Source organism: Nomascus leucogenys, chromosome 15 (assembly GCF_006542625.1).
Source record: "Nomascus leucogenys isolate Asia chromosome 15, Asia_NLE_v1, whole genome shotgun sequence".
NCBI classification, from domain to species: domain Eukaryota; kingdom Metazoa; phylum Chordata; class Mammalia; order Primates; family Hylobatidae; genus Nomascus; species Nomascus leucogenys.
Genome location: NC_044395.1, coordinates 102005287 through 102023183, shown reverse-complemented (window position 1 = coordinate 102023183; position 17897 = coordinate 102005287). Strand labels below are relative to the sequence as shown.

The following is a 17897-nucleotide window of genomic DNA, read 5'->3' as shown; positions in this document are numbered from 1 at the left end:
ATTAGCTGTTGTCTCTCTCTTTGAGCAGACTTCTTTTCCTCTTAGAGTGTACTTTTGCCTTGCAATAAACTTCTTTGCTCATTCTAACTTTGGACTCACTCTCAAATTCTTTTGTGCAGCTAAATCAAGGACCAGAACTGGCCTACTGGTGACAGTTTGTAATGTCTTGTAAATGTCCCCATGTAAAGAATAAATCTGTATAAAGTCACAATCTGTTATGGTTTATTTGTGCCAAAAATAGACTCAGGTAGCCCAAGGGATTATGACATTCCCTGACTATTGTGGCTCAGCCCCTCATGTATCTATAACAAATATCACTTAAAATGTCTGTCCCGGTGGGGTTACCTTCATCATAATTTTGCCTTTCTTCCTTTGTACCAGTTTCTGTGTGTATATGAGTAGGTCATAAACTGTTGACCCATATTGTCACTCTCCTAGGATTTCCTAAAATCTGACTTGTTTCTGAGATTTACAGGACAGTTTTCAAAGGACATGAAGTTTATATTCATATTCCTGTTGCCCACTAACCACAGACTCATTGCCAAACACCACATGTCAATTGAAATCTAAGAGCACATATAGTGCTATGTCTCTTACTGACACCACAACTGGTTCATCAGCCTACTTCTCCCTCTTTTATCATAACTCACTACTCACATTGTCCAGCTTCAGAGATATTTGAATTCAACTCTACTGTTTATTAAACTCTACTTTTTATTGCAATATTTCTGGGTTAATTGACATCCTAGTAGTTTCTTAGGACTGAATTAATCACAAGTTATCTCTACTCACTGCTGGTTTAGGAGGGGTGGCTGTCTTATGTTTTGAGGAAGAATAAAACAGTGAGTTAGTTAAGGAAGTTGGAAAATAGAAAGCAATAGTACATGTACGGAGCATCATTACAATTGCTGTGGTTCCTGTTCCCATTTTCAGGGGGCCAAAGGTGGGCTGCAATTCTAACCATTTGAATCTTATACACTCTGCTTGTCTTTACCATAAATTTCCTTTTACTGGTGCTTGGCTGTAAGTAAGTCCCTTTTCCAGAAATTAGGCAAGACAATGGAATAACCACCAGTTCTCAAGGTAATCTGCAGCTCTTTTACTTCAAATGGATGTGGAGTTCTCCAATCTCCCACTCCTCCACATGAGAACTGAGACCTTATCATCTTTCCCATCCTTATCTAGTCATCAGTTGATTTCCTGGTCTATACAGGGCTTATTTCTTCCAAACAACTCCAGGTTTCCAACTTTCTTTAAAAACAAAAAACAAAAAACCAAAACACTCTTTAGACAGCATTATATTTGGCATACAGAGGATCAAGGAAAAGTGCATTTGGACATTTTCCTCCAAGATTCTAGTTTGCCTCTTGCTGTCACGATGCATTCTCAGAAATGACATATTTCTCAGCCCTCTAATGAAGCTGAAGGAGCTGCTGCTACATATTAGAGGCTATCATCAATGACAAATCCGTCTCATTGAGACTTTACCATCACCCTAAGCTCTGAACTAAGAATGTCTTCCCTCCCTCACTTTACGCACTGTGCTAGAAGTGATTGTCTCTTCTTATTATCTCCTCTAGCTTATTTTGTGTTATTTTCTGAATTCCCATCTGTGAATAAATCATGTTGGCTTTATAAAGTCCTTAGTAAGTGGGATTCTCCTGCTTCAATTTTCTCTTTACCTCCTACATTAGTCTTCAGCCCCCTTTCTTTTTGGTGATTTCAAAATTGATGATTTCTTTTCCTCCTTTTTGATTTATTTTAATACAGTCATATGTTGCATAATGATGTTGTTTCTATCAACAACAGACCACATAAACGATGGGGGTCCTATAAAATTACAATATCATATTTTACTGTACCCTTTCTATGTTTAGATATATTTACATACATGAATACTTACCATTGGGTAAGTAATTTTCTACAATATTTAGTACAGGACCGTGCCTCACAGTTTTGTAGCCTAGTAGCAATAGGCTACACCATGTAACTTAGGTATATTGTAGGCTATACCACCTAGGTGTGAATAAGCACATTCTGCGATGTTTACACAAAATTGATATTGCCTAATGACACATTTCTCAGAATGCATTCCCGTAATTACATGAAGCATGACTGTATACATCTTCATATTCTTCAGTAGATAGAGCCAAGTTATCACTGTGTCCCGTTCACAGAAACTGAAATCTGTGACCCTGACTTTCTGTCAGCTTTGTATGTAAGCATAAACAGATCAGACTTCTGTTGCCCCATGCAATTGACTGTCTCTGAGAAAGGTTGTAGAAAGTAGGCATAAGAAGAGCAACAACTACCATACTTGATATCTGTAGAGCTCTCATTCACCAGAATCATGACCAATGTAGAGCTTTTGAATATTTGTGGGAAATATTTCTTAGCTGCAGTACTTAAGTGTTCTCATTTAGCAAAAGATAGCCTGAGATTCAGAAGAATAAAATGCCTTACTTGAAAATGCACATGAATAGAGAGGGTTACATCTCATATAGGTGCTTAAAACTATTTATTGGATTGCATAAGACAGCAAATGAGTTAAAGCCCTTGGAAAACTATATGGAGATCCAGCTCAGGGGCTCTCTCCAAAAGCTATCATTCCTCTATTCAAGTAGCACAGAGTATAGTCATAGAGAGTGGGAAGGCTGAGATATCCTATTTCTTCACTCTCTCACTGTATAAACAATGACACCTGCCCTCCTTTGCCTAATACAGTTGTATCATAATTTTAAGAATAATACAAAGAAGCAAGGAAATGTGTCACATTGAGCTCCATGGCCACAGTGCCTAGCATCATCCCTACGTTGTAGTAGGTATATGATTGATACTCACTAGATAAGAAGAATGCTGGAGGAAAAATAAAAAGCAAAGCCATGAGAAGCTCTGCAAATCACACCCTCTCCATTCAAATATTCATGAACTGATGAGGCGGAGAAATTGTTCTGCTCTGTTACAAAATCTGTCCCCATTTCCTCTTCCACACATGTAAGCAGCAAGCACTTACTGTCAGATTGTGACCCTGGGGAAGTCATTCATTTCCACTTGAACCAGCTGTTTCAAATAACTTGTGCATGTTGCGTTTACCAACGGAAAATTATACCTTTTTTTCTTTGATTCACTGAGGGATTTTTGTTTGGAAAACATTTACTAGTATCTTTCAGCTGCTATGATAGATTTCGCAGCAAGCTTCTCATTTTAAGAGAGGAACCCCCACAAAGTCTCCACCTTCAAGGTCTCTTGTGGTGCCCCACGAAGGGGAACATGAAGGGAGGTGGAAGGGGAACAGAGTGTTCTCCTGGAATTAGAACCCACCAGGGGCTGCTTCAGGGTACAACTATTAAAAGGAAGCTTGTAGAGTGGGGAAACGCCAGAAGAATGGAGCAATAAGAATAAGGTTCAAATCTTAGATTCAAAATGTTGAGTGATTGAACCTTTACATTGCAACTTCGTAAAATGAGAATAAAGATACAACTCTATAAGGTATGTGGTATAATGTTTCTAATACACAAGAGGTGCCCCAAAATTGTAGCTACTAATTTAACTCTTTTTTGAAAAAAAGTTCTGCCCTTTTTAATGAGGCAACAATAAAACTTAACACATCACCAGAGATATCATTAGGACAATATGGGATATTGTTTCCATGGAGGCTATAGAATTGCACCAATAAAGACAGCATTATTCCACATACCACATTCTCTTACGAAATCTAACTTATAACAGATAATTTACACTTCTAGAGAACAAGCTCTTTATGGTACGTAGAAATAGTCCTGTCATACAGTGGACATTCAGTAAGTATGCATTTAATAATCAAATGCATGGATTAGTGATACAGGCCATTATGATGATAAACAATAGTGCAAAATTTATTTAGTAAGAATTGAGTAGATGCAGAACTTTAGGTGCTATGAAGGATAAAAATTCTGAAGGAGACACTGCCTTTGCCCTCCAGCATGATTTGGTAGTTAGAGCATATAGGACATGTTTTAAGAAGAATGAGTCATCTTGTGACTGAAGCATCAGATTTGGGGAGATTTGAGGTTTAATGTTAAATATATTTACATAGGCACGGGCAAGGACTTCATGTCTAAAACACCAAAAGCAATGGCAACAAAAGCCAAAATTGACAAATGGGATCTAATTAAACTAAAGAGCTTCTGCACAGCAAAAGAAACTACCATCAGAGTGAACAGACAACCTATAAAATGGGAGAAAATTTTTGCAACCTACTCATCTGACAAAAGGCTAATATCCAGAATCTACAATGAACTCAAACAAATTTACAAGAAAAAAAACAAACAACCCCATCGAAAAGTGGGCGAAGGACATGAACAGACACTTCTCAAAAGAAGACATTTTTGCAGCCAAAAAACACATGAAAAAATGCTCATCATCACTGGCCATCAGAGAAATGCAAATCAAAACCACAATGAGATACCATCTCACACCAGTTAGAATGGCCATCATTAAAAAGTCAGGAAACAACAGGTGCTGGAGAGGATGTGGAGAAATAGGAACACTTTTACACTGTTGGTGGGACTGTAAACTATTTCAACCATTGTGGAAGTCAGTGTGGCGATTCCTCAGGGATCTAGAACTAGAAATACCATTTGACCCAGCCATCCCATTACTGACTATATACCCAAAGGACTATAAATCATGCTGCTATAAAGACACATGCACATGTATGTTTATTGTGGCACTATTCACAATAGCAAAGACTTGGAACCAACCCAAATGTCCAACAACGATAGACTGGATTAAGAAAATGTGGCACATATACACCATGGAATACTATGCAGCCATAAAAAATGATGAGTTCATGTCCTTTGTAGGGACATGGATGAAACTGGAAAACATCATTCTCAGTAAACTATTGCAAGGTCAAAAAACCAAACACCGCATGTTCTCACTCATAGGTGGGAATTGAACAATGAGAATACATGGACACAGGAAGGGGAACATCACACCCCAGGGACTGTTGTGGGGTGGGGGGAGCAGGGAGGGATAGCATTAGGAGATACACCTAATGCTAAATGATGAGTTAATGGGTGCAGCACACCAACATGGCACATGGATACATATGTAACAAACCTGCACATTGTGGACATGTACTCTAAAACTTAAAGTACAATAATAAAAAATAAAAATAAAAAAATAAAAAAATAAAAAATAAAAGTGTGGAATGATATGATAAAATACATTACTCTGAATTCTGAGAAACCATCCAGAATGCTTGATCCAGAGCAGAGGCTAATCAGATGGAAGCAGGAGGATATTAAAACAGTCTGGTTTGCTAGTTTTCCAACTATAACCTACAGGATACAAAGGAATGAGTTGCAGGGCTTTGAGATCAATATCTTCACTTTCACCAGTCAGTCTCATTATAAATGGGTTATATGTATTAAAAATAAGTAGTCTTGGTGAGGAGGGTAGAAGATGACAAACCTTGGATGTAACGTGTTGTGAAAATTAAGTCAAATTTGGCAGTAATTAAACAATTACATTTCAGAGTTTGGTAAAAATTTCAGGGTGAAAAGAAGGAAAATCAAAAGTTGTTCATGAAATGATAGTGCTGGAATAAAGATTAAGTTATCCAAGATAAAAAAACATAAGAAGAAAGGCAGTGTGTGATCCTTGAGTGTGTCAAGGAACAAAATTTTAACGAGTTGAATTTTAAAGATCTAAATGGCTTTTATTAGCAATTCATGAGTCCAGTAACATTCATTCTACAAAATATTATAGAAAGGCACTCAACTAAGCTGAGCAGAAGAAGTGAGCTTTACAGGCAGAAAAGGCTGAAGTAAGCAGAAATAAAGAAAAGGAAACAGATTGATTGTTGAAAGTCACTTTTCTTACAGGGTGAAAGCAAAGACGACTTCTTCATCATGCTGGCTCAGGTTAACTGTGCCCCTTTCAATTGATTGCAGTGAATCTTCTGTTCGTTTTTTTGTTTTGTTTTGTTTTGTTTTTGTTTTTTGTTTTCTGTTTTTTGTTTTTAAACTCGCCCCTTTCTAAGTTCCCTTTGATTATCTGGCACTTGGCATCAGTGACTGCATTCTGGAGTTACTCTATTCTTCTTTGATCTGGTCTGTTATAGCCTAGTGCAGGAGCTCAGTCCAAAATGAAGGCCTCTCATATATTTTATTTAATAGGTGAAAGGATGAACCATCCTAGATGTGGAATAAAGTGATACTAATTATTCTGCAAAGAAAAAAAAAACAAGTGACCTCATCAGCAAGACACTTTTTAAGTGTCTTAGATTAACTAAGATTAAGTATATATCAAGGATTAACTCTCCAAAACTTGTCCACCGACTTCTGCCAAATGGCTGGCCCACACCGGGGCAGGGTCCTGGGTTGTCCACCTGGATCTAGCTATGATTTGAGACTGTGAACAAATGGTAGACAAATAACTGAAGGAAAAAACAGATGAAAGTTATATCTATTATTCTTTTCCCACTAAAATATTTACTCATTGATTTCTACTGATGGAAAAGATACATTCTAGCCCCAAAGAACTGAAGTTTTGCTTTGGTTAATCTGATCCTTTCAAGAAAAAAGGCAGTGCCCCTTTTTCTTCATGAAAATATCCCCTCTTTGAGGGTCAAGTCTGCTGAATCCAGTCTTCAAGATAACAGATTTCTTCTCTTAAATAAGATTTAAATATAAAAATTAAGTAGAATCTCACCATTTTAGCTTTTTGAGTAACTTTATCACATGATCTAAACATCTCATTTAATGAAACTGGAAATGTCAAAGGAATTCTCTGATTTGACCCCTAGGTTAAAAGCTGCTTCAGGGCCAGGAAAATTTCTTACTCTTATTTTCTATGCCTAGTGCATTTCAGGTACCCAGTACCTGAAAAATCAATTTATGCGCTATATTAACTTATCCAAGATGTGTATTTCTTACTTCCTTTTTTTCTCTCTCACACACACATACATACACGTGTGTGAGCATGCACATACACACAAATATGAACATACATACACATAATAATAATCTATGGTTCAGCTCTAGTCAGCATAATGTCAACATTTGTCACCTGCCAAAATGTAGCTTAACTGGACAGAGTAATTACCCATTTTTTCCACAGACAAAAAAATCTGTAACAGTGATACAATGAGGAATTTCACACTGCTTTGTAATTTTCAGATAAAATTTTTATATATTCATGTCTCCATCAAGATAAGATGGGAATAAAATTTTGAGGTTACAGAATTTTACACAAGGTTGTCTATGAAGTTTTGCTGATGGCTATGCGAAGATTACTGCTTGAATAGCTATCAGGACCAGAATTGAGTAAGTTAATATCAAAAGTGAAATTAAAGGGGAAAAAATGATCTAACAGGATTTTAAAAGAATGGGAACTCTTTCAAATCTTTCTTTAAGGTGTGAAGATATTTGGAAGATTTGTTTTAAAAAATGACAGTGAACAGTATAATAATCCATATATTTATGGAGAGTAAACAGTATAATAATCCATACATTTATAGAGGGATTTCCAATTTGCAAAGCACTCTCACAGAGATTATCCCATTTAATTCTCACAGCAACCACAATGTAGTGGTTCCAATAGAAATTAGGTTCTCCAACTTACAGGTGAGAAAACTGGGACATCAAGGATTAATCAGAGGCATTCAGGCTGAGTTTTTTCTCCCATTTAGAAGCCTTTTACAGTCTCCTTGGTTACGTTTAACAATCAACATGTGTGGAAGACAGGAGGGATGCTTCACTACTCTTTCTTAATGGCCAGAAAGGACCACCTTTGAGAAGACAAGCAACACACTGAGATAACACTATTGAAAATGAATCTGACTGAGCTAATAACTGACTTCAAGCAACTTCATTTTTGCCTTTGAAGCACATTTTATCTGGGTGAAGACAAAGAACACACTATTTTCAGTCTGCATTGCTAGCTCTAGGATCCATAATAGCTCAATAAAATTAAAAGGCCTATTCAGGTTTACCATTTCAGTTACACTAGGTGGCTCTGCAAAGATAAAAGAAGTTGAACAATTCTGCATATTGACTGACATCATCACTGTCTTTTGTACACTAGGTTGGCATTCATTTCTAGGGGCTTCCAGCAGTCACTATTTGCTAAAAAAAAAAAAAAATAATAAAAATGAACAAATTGAAGAAAAATGGAAAACACTGATGTTTACCTGGCCTAAGACTTTTATGGCAAAAGCTCAGACCAAAGAGCAAATTAATGGATACATTGGTCCCAAACCATAAAGAGAAATGTTTGGAATGTCTTAAATGCTTCATACATATTTTATACTCCTTTGGGAACATATAACAGCTTTGACTTTAGCCCTTAAAGATTTAGGAAATAAAAGAAAGGGAAATGATATCTGGGCTGAACATGATCTGACAAACTGAATTTATGTCTGCTAATGTGAAATATTTATTTAAGCCAGTATAGCAGAGGGTGATATTCCATGGAATAGAGATAGAGCACATGAGTTCTAGATGTTCCCAGTAGCTATCAGTGCTTTAGTCATAAATCATTAAAGGTTGATGGGTTTGATATAGAAAACCAAGGCAAAAGGATTGCTGTACAGTGAGAAATATTGATGTAATTTGTATATTTGCCCAAATCCTATGTTGAGTTGTCATTCCCAGTATTGGAGGTGGAAACTGGTGGGAGGTGATTGGATCATGTGGGGGCAGATTTCTCATGAATGCTTAGCACCATCCCCTTGGTGCTGTCCTTGTGATAGTGCTTGCAAGATCTGGCTGTTTATAAGTGTGTGGCACACCTCTCTCTCCCTCTCCTGTTACTTCTTCTCTGGCCATGTGATATGCCTGTTTGACCTTCACCTTCTTCCATAATTGTAAGCTTCTTGAGGCTTCCGCAGAAGCTGAGCAAATGCAGACACTAGTCTTTCTGTAAAGCCCACAGAATCATGAGCCAATTAATTGTCTTTTCTTTTGAAATTACCCAGTCTCAGGTATTTCTTTATAGCAACATGAGAACAGCCTAATACAAAACCTAGCATGGTTTCTACAATCTATAAGGAACTCTTCATTCTGTAAATGTAGCTAAATCATGTGCAGCCCAAAACATTTATATGATGCATCTGACCTAAGGCTTAAATAAAAAAAAAATTATGACTAGCCCTTTCTCCTTGGACCTTCCAGATGAAGCCAACTTTTAATTGAGAGATAAGCTTAAATCTCATTTAACATAGAGATTCTGGCAACCTATAAAGCCTGAGCTCCCAGGGTGGCCAGGAAAAGTACAAATTCTAAGAGATAAAATCTCTCATCCTGTAGGCCGGGCTCAGTGGCTCATGCACTTTGGGAGGCTGAGGCGGGGGTATCATGAGGTCAGGAGTTTGAGACTAGCCTGACCAGTATGGTGAAGCCCTGTCTCTACTAAAAATACAAAAAAATTAGCCGGGCATGGTGGCACGTGCCTGTAGTCCCAGGTACTCAGGAGGCTGAGGCAGGAGACTTGTGTGAACCTGGCAGGTGGAGGTTGCAGTGAGCCAAGATCATGCCACTGCACTCCAGCCTGGGGGACAGAGTGAGACTCCAACTCAAAAAAAAAAAAAAAAATCTCTCATCATGTCAAAACTAGTCTCAATACATCTCTTTGTTTTTAATTTTAACCTATTCTCTGGAAGTAAATATGGAATGGGGCAAAGTGTATACAGTAAGAATTCTTGAAACTACAAAAATATCTCACAAAGTGTCAGTATAGAAAAATGTTAAATAAATTTTAGTCATTATTTGTCATCATTATCAGCAGTATTAGCAGCAGTGAAATACCCTACAGGCTGTTAGGTAGTCTTATCAAATAGTCTATGGTTTACCAACTTTGAGTGTAGTATCTATTCTCAAATGATTCAATATGAACTTTTAACTTATAAGACTACAAATTAAGGGAGGAATGTCTTTAATAATCACATAAAACAAGACAAAAATTGACACTATTTATAAAAAATTATAAGACATAGTAGAATAATGCATAGAATTGTTTAGGCTGACCATGATTTGAACATGTTTCCTTTAACCTTATGAAAAAGTTCATTGAAAATAAGAGATAGTCCCCATTCTTGACCTCCCTTATGCAAAATATCTATCAAAAGATCCGGATGTGTTCTCCATCCTCATTCATGTATTTGACACTCCGTCTTTCTGTGAGGCAGGTGCGTGTCACTCAAACTGTTTGTTCTGTTGGTATAAACAAACAGAACAGGTTAAACTGACTTGCCTCAAGCAATCCCTTCAGAAAGAAAGATCAGATTCAATTATTCAAACTGAACTAGGTACCCGACGGCCACCAGTCATCTGAGTCTACGATGAAGGTACTGTCGATCGGTATCCTCCGATTCATGCAGGTTCCGCATGTAGGGTAAAAAAGAAATCACTTTTTTTTTCCAGGAGTATCATGTGTACCCTTGAGGCTGCAATTTGTGAGTGGAATTTGGATATTAGCTTGCATTCCTCCTAAAAACATGGTGACGCACTTTAGAAGTAGCCATAGAGACCTTCCAGTATTTAAGAAAATAGCACCAATAGGCCATGTAGCCCTCAGGTGACTACAGAGATTGCTCTAAAGTAAGGTTACCGTTGGTTACTCAGATTACTTCTCGGAGGGAAAACTAATGTATTATTTTTGTGTGCTCTTCAAATAGTTATTCCAATGGATATCATTTAGTGTCCTAACAGAGGTCATTCAATTAGAAAAACTGGTCAAAATTTGTTTCTGACTCTTGATGAAGCAACCAGTGACAACACCTTGGCCCTGAAATACATGCAGGTCAGGTTCACTTTCCAGGATTGTTAGGGATGATCAAATTACCCTAGACTTTTTTCCTGCAAACCAGGTTCGTGCAATAACTAAGAGGTCCTTCTGTACCTGGATTAATGCTATAGGCCAAATGAAAATGTCAACGTAGACTCTTAAGAAGAAGTCTACATGGATTTCTAAGTTATACCCTAATAATTTCAACTCATTCAACTTGTTGATTTCAGGACCCTAGGAAGCATTGTTGAGGTCAGCACTGTAGCTTGACTTCATTCTGCTGTGTCAATCCCTGTCAATATAAGCCTTTCAACACTACAGGAGACAAAACGAAATGATTTATTTTCACCCTATATTGCTCAGATTCATTAGAGTGGTCAAGGAAGCATCATACTCACAGAAAAATTTGTTAGAAGCAAAGACAATGTAGGAATAAGGAGTATATATTTTGACAATTTTTCACAAGTTCCTCACTTTTCTGTATGTCTTACAAGCAAAGACACTGCCTCATTTTGTTCTGTCTTATCTTTTCAAGGATGTTTGTACAGCAAATAGCCTTGGAAGATAGCAATAATGTCTCCCTCCAGAGAAAAGTGTAGTTTTGTTTAATGTACAGGATAGTAAAGATGACATTCCATGCTAGGCAATGATGTGGCAGTTTCACTGTCTGTCATCAAGGATTTGAGTTCTCTAAGCTTGGGTTCTTTTCCTATAAACATATCACATTTGTACGTACCAGGTAGTCTTTTTGTTGGTAACATTCCATGGAATTTGTGGGTCTGAGAACCAACACAAATGCTGATACTCTAGATACTACTGTGATAAGTAACAAAACTCTTTCTCTCTGACCCAGGAGTCTTGTGTATTCTGCCATCTGCCATAAAACTGTGGCAATTAAGTTTTTAGTTTGCAAATAAGATAAAATCTCAGACCCTTCAGAGTTTTTGATAGAGGGTGGGCATAATCATAGTGGTAAATATTTTTATTTTTCTACTATATTTATACCTTGTAGTTTTTTGTGATAGTGACTGTATTTGTAGTGAGCATGAAAAATTACACTTATAATACTCAATGTCAAATGTGGAAACTGACTCTTCATGCGATCATCATGTTTAGTTTTTTCATTCTCAATGGGAAAATAGTTGTGTTTATCAATTGTGACTATTTTCTACTAGTCTTAAAACAAGTAGGTCAGCAGTATGGGCCACTTACTAGGAGCAGATTTATAAGAAAACATAATATCTGTAAATACTAAAATGACTTTTTTAACAAAACATGTGTATTTGTAAGATGGACTAAGTTTATGCTGAGGCAACAAATAATCCTAAAATTCTTGTGACGTAACACAAAGTTTATTTCTCACTCACACAAATTCTGCTGACAACTCGCTAGCACAGATGCACAGATGCAATACATCCAGGCTGCTAGATCACGGCTCTCCATTTTTGCCTTCACACTCAACTTCAGAAGAGGAAGAGACTGTTCGAATGTTGCAGAAACGTTTTCACTGCCTCAACATGAAAGTGACATGTGACAGTAACTCTCAGACTCCATTGACTAGTTATAGTCACATGACCCCACCAAATCACAAGGGGAATGAGAAGTGTCATCTTATATGTAGAAGGAAGATAGTACTTGTTAATTTTCTGTAAAAATTTAAGACAATTACCTTTGTATCTGATCAAATGAAAGTCATGTTTAGGTCACTATTGGTTCCCAATGTCTATATGAGAAAGTCAATAAATATGACCAAAAACACCTTCACTTCAGCTAGAATAATCACCTGGTTGTTTCTCAGGTGAATGAGCTGCAGGCATTGTGAAAAATCACTCTTACATTTATCTTTCTATGAGATAATCTAACAAACAACGCTAATTCTCAGTTTCAGTAACTTTGGATAGTTATTTAAGAAGTAGTTTTAAGTATACTTTATTATCTAATTTAGCCCTACTAAAATCCTACAAATTAGATTGTTATAATTATTTCTATTTTTTAAATGAGGAAAAGTAGTTAAGGAGAGGTCAAATGATCTGTTCAGAGATTCAAACCAGGGCATTGGGGAATCCAGGCAGTTTAGCTCTTGAGACCGAACTCTTCACTACCTCAGTATACTACCCTCTTACAATATTCACATATTACTGGAGCAGGCATTGGGTAGGTATTACCAAATCATCAATATCTCTTAGAAGGGTACAAGGACAGTCTCACTGTAAAACAAAATGATGATCTGGTCTCAAGTATGTAGAAAGACCTAAGTTTAGTAAAACCAAGAATAAGAGGATACTTTGACAGTGAAGAGAGTTGAAGACATTTTGTCAATCTAACCTACTTTTTTGCTTTATTCTACTTCATAATTTGCATTGTGAAGACTGATGAGAGACACTTTGGGGTCTTGATTATACAACTTTGTTTTATATCCAGAGTACACACACTCCTTATTGATGTTTTACAACCATTCTTTTAGAACATAATTAGGAAAGGCATGATTATATTTGGGGTAATAATCATAAATTGGTGGATTTCAATGGCAGCAGTGTTTAAATTTTACTAACATTAAAAACGTAGCATAATATATTTGATATCTCTATGTTAAACAATAATTTTAGAACATATAATATTTTATTAGTGCAATTGTATGTCGATTATCTGACTTAGGATTTCAAATATCTAGGTAGAAAGGTAGAATATTCTTTGTTACTACCATATAGAGATGAAAAAAACTGTGGCAGGGGTTAAATGGCTTTATTTATTTTCAACACAGATTAATCACATGAGCTATTTGTTCAGGCCGGGTGACAAGGAGTGAAATAAGATATATTTTAGATATTAAAGAGTGTACAAGAAGTGAAATAAGATGTATCTTAGATATTAAAGAATGTTCCATCTACAAGATGGAACAGTGAGTTGGTAATGAAACTAAACTGAACAAATATAATTTGATTAAAGTTCTATTAGGATAGTATTTTGATGCTTTGGTTCTGACCTAGTTCAATTAATTACGAACACAAAGACAAGTTACAATTTAAATTGATTTTGCTCATGGTTCAATTCATAGTTAATATTTTGAAACTACTAAGTACATTCAAGCCCTTATTCCAGTTTTAGATTCGAGATTTTGTTGTGAGCAAGTTGTTAATGAAATTGGAGCATACATAGGAAGGAAATGGAAGAACATAGTACAGTTATATTTTGAGAGGCTATGTTTCTATCTTATTTAATCTTTATAAGTCTGTGAAATACTTGTTATTATCTCCACATTACAGGTAAGTAAACTTAAAGCATTATCTTCATTAGGTAACCTTTCCAGTTGTCACCAAATAGAAAAAGTAAAACTTAGAATTTCTCTGATTTTATGACTTGGATCCCCATTTACATTTGATAACCAGTGTATGCCTTTCATGTGTGAGATAGTGTGGCCATTCTACAAGGGCAACTATTTCTGATTAACTTTCTATTTGTTTTCTCTTAGTAACTGTGTAAAACTTTTGTGTTTCATCTACCCAAATAGGGCAGAGTAAAGTGTTGTCAAGAAATTTCTTCATAAAAATATAGTTTAGTTTACAATTTTAATAGCACATTAAACTATTTTCTGTGACAATACTCACATATGTATACCCTGGTAAACTCTTTCCAGTCACATCTGTTAGCTTTCATATAAATATGGTCCCTATGTTGTAGAAGATTCCTGAAGTCCCGAGGGAAAATTAGTTCAAAGTTATGTAAAAGTGATTTGGAACAAGAAAGGAGTATAGACTCCACAATTCTACCCCTGGATTCAGGAGAATTACCATTTAGATTCAGTACTGACCCTGACTCAGGAGATTCGTTTTGATATTAAGAGTGCTTTTATTGTATCACCAATATCTTTTCAAGCTAGGGTGTTATTGCGTTTTTCAAAAAATTACAAACTAATAAAATCTAAGTGAATTCGCCAGATTTCTAGAGAGTTTAAATTCCACACATGCAAACTGTCAGCTTTAAGTAAGTCATGCAAAACTCTATTTAAATAAGTCAGCCTTTCCCTGAATATGGAAAATGGGAAATGTTATTTGGTAGTTAAAATAAAATGGTTTGAATGGAGAGGAATAGATTAAACCTGCCCACAGTCACTGAGCGGAGATAATAAGAGATGATTTGAAAGTGGAAATAGTCATTTGTGATGGGCTTTGCTGTTAACACACTAGCAAGTGTGAATGCTTTAGAGAGCATGGGTGAAACCAATAAGCAAGCCTCCATCCTTGTAAATGAAGCATTCACTGGAGGTTCCTTCCTGCTAGAATTTCTTTCAGTTTGCTCTTGACTTTCATTTGCTAACCAGCCCACAAGGGACACAAAATAGAAATAACATCAGTGAATTCAAAGCAGGAAACCCTGTGGAAAAGGTCTCCTGAAGAGATCTTAGCAGGGTGATTCCTAATTGACAACCAAGATTCATACAAAAGAATGCTAAGGGCATATTATTTTAATTACGTGTGAAAGAGAGCTTAAGGGCACAGCTTAGGACTTATACAAAACAGGATTCCAGACCTGATTTGTGCCTGTCTATTTTTTGTGCTAGCTTTTATGGGCAAGTTAATTTCTTTGAGTCTCAGTTTCCTTGTTTGTAAAAGAGAAATAATTGTGGTACACATTCACCATGGATTGAATTAGGTCATAGATACAAAATGCTTGGCACAATACCTGGTCCACAGAAAGCTGTCAATAAACGTTACTTAAAAATCAAGACAAAAACAACTCTATCACAATTATATACTTTTTTGACTGTTTGCATATAGAAGTAAAATATTGACAAGCATTCTAAATACTTCATTGAGTAATATTTTTTAAAGTCTTACTATGCACCTGTGCTGAAGCCCTGAAGTCCCCAGACACCAAGATAAGACATATTCTAGGAAACATGTAATTTGTGGGTAATTTATGGGATAGGTCCCATAAATTTCATCAAGTTTCCAGACCTCTGGACTTTTAGTGTCTTACCACTTGCAAAATATGGAACTTAATTGATAACTTCCCATACAACAATTCCCTCCCTAAACTCTCTTCTGGGGGAAGAAATCAGCTTACAATTGCCATTTTTTTTCTCATTCTCTTTACCTCTTTTAAACTGCCTTTTTATGTAAAATGCTTTCCGTGACTGATAAATGTCCTCTTCTATGTACGCTAGTTAATTACTTCCCAAAGCATCTGTTGCTTTTCAAAAGAACATATTCCACATGTTCTTAAAAACAACTTTTCTTTCTACAAAATTTAGTTGAGGCATTCTGTGCAGGGAGTAAGATAAAGTACCTTCCAATTGTTAGGCACCTATTATCTGTCAGGTATTTCTCTAATAATTTTCTTTAATCCTTTTAGCAACCCAATGAGAGGGGGAATCTTATACCCATTTTCTGCATCAGGAAAAAAAAGAATCATAGAAATCAAATTATTGCTACATAAATTATACCTACATTTACCTTTGTATTTGTTTTAATTTTTTGGTAGAGAGAATGTTTTCTGATTTGACACCTGGACTGTGAAAACCATATGATACAGTCCTATTATCTCCCTTTTAGAAAAAAAATTATGACACCATCACTATCAAAATCACTTCCTAAAATACTCATTAATTTTAGATTATGGAGCATCACCCCCCTAGCAAAGGGCTCTATATACAGCAAGTAAGCATAGAAGACAAATTTAGTAAGCAAAATTCTAAGATGGTCTCCAAAATTCTGCCCCTCTGCTTAAATATCCCCAATATAGTCCTCTTCCCTGGAGTGTGAATGAAATTTATAAATATAATGGGTCATTATGTCTGTGATCACGTAACGTTATTTAGCAGAATGGAAATATCAGATTTAATTAATGTCCCTAATCAGTTGACTTTGAGTTAATAAAATAGAGATTATCTTGTGTTGGCCTTATCAAATTAGATGAATCCTTAAAAGAAATCAGATGGATTCAAAGTGGGAGACTACTGCTGCTTGCACTGAAGAAGAAAACAGCTCTATTGTGAACTAAATATGGACGGGGTCCCATGGCAAAGAACCAAGGATTGCTTCTAGTTGCTGAGGGCAGTCTCTCGCCAATAGTCAACAAGAGATTGTGTGCCTTATTCTGATAACAGCAAGAAACTAAATTCTAACAACAACCACACAGCTTGGAAGTGGACCCTGAGCTTCCAATGAAATTATAGTCTTGACTGACACTTTGACTTCAGCCCAGTGAGACCATGAGTAGAGGATCCAGGACAGCTATGCCTAGACTCTTAACCCGTACAAATTGGGAAATAATAAGTGTATATTACTTTAAGCCTCTAAATTTGTGGTAATTTGTTACACAGTACTAGAAAACTAGTAGGTCAAGTTAAATGCCAAATACGGCACAGACAGTAAGTACTATAGAAGTCTGGTAAGGTAAAAATAAATCAATTTGGGGGATGGGAGGGATGGTTATACTGCTACAGAAAAAAGAGTCTTCAACTCAATAAAGATTGATGTTTCATGCCAAAGTTTTCAATTCTGCTTTCCTTTGTAATATGTCATTTTCTTAGATTGGTTTCCCCAGAAGCCACCCCTAAGACAAGGATTCAAGTGCAAAAGATTCATTATGGAAATGCTCTGAGGAAAATCTGGGCAGAGGAAAGGAAAAAGCCAATTGCAATTTTAAAGGGGCAATTTCAGGCAAAATCTCAGAGATAGCTGAATCTCATATGAACATCCGTGTTATAATTGTACTCTAAACTTTATCCTTACTTGAGACAAGGGTACAGGCACTGCCAACTCACTGCATGCAAGAGCAAATCAGAAAGCTGCCTCAGTAATTTAAGAGCAGTCATTGTAAGTCCGTGTAAGACACACACAGGTGTAGACAGTTAGAGAAAAAAACAAAAGAGGTGCATGATAATTTCCCAGAAATGTATAAAAGGAGGTGAGTGCATCTAGCTAATGTATGAGCAGTATATACTAAAATTACAAAACATTAAAAAGATTACAATTAACAGCTTAATAACTCTAGAGTACTGCTTATGAAACAAATTACAAACAATAAATTAAGAAATTGAGTCTCTGACTACTACTGTGGCTGCCATTCATTAAATGACCACTAAGTTCCAGACACTATTTCATTTAATGCTTAGCACAACC

General features: G+C 36.2%; 1 long non-coding RNA gene across 1 annotated transcript in view; it reads left to right on the top strand.

Annotated features, from left to right (window-relative positions):
* Positions 1-3730: 3730 nt before the first annotated feature.
* Positions 3731-17897, top strand: part of LOC115830487 — an 85231-nt gene continuing 71064 nt past the window's right edge. The window contains exon 1 of the long non-coding RNA XR_004026039.1: positions 3731-3800. This is a non-coding gene — a long non-coding RNA (uncharacterized LOC115830487). The remainder of the gene's footprint in view (positions 3801-17897) is intronic.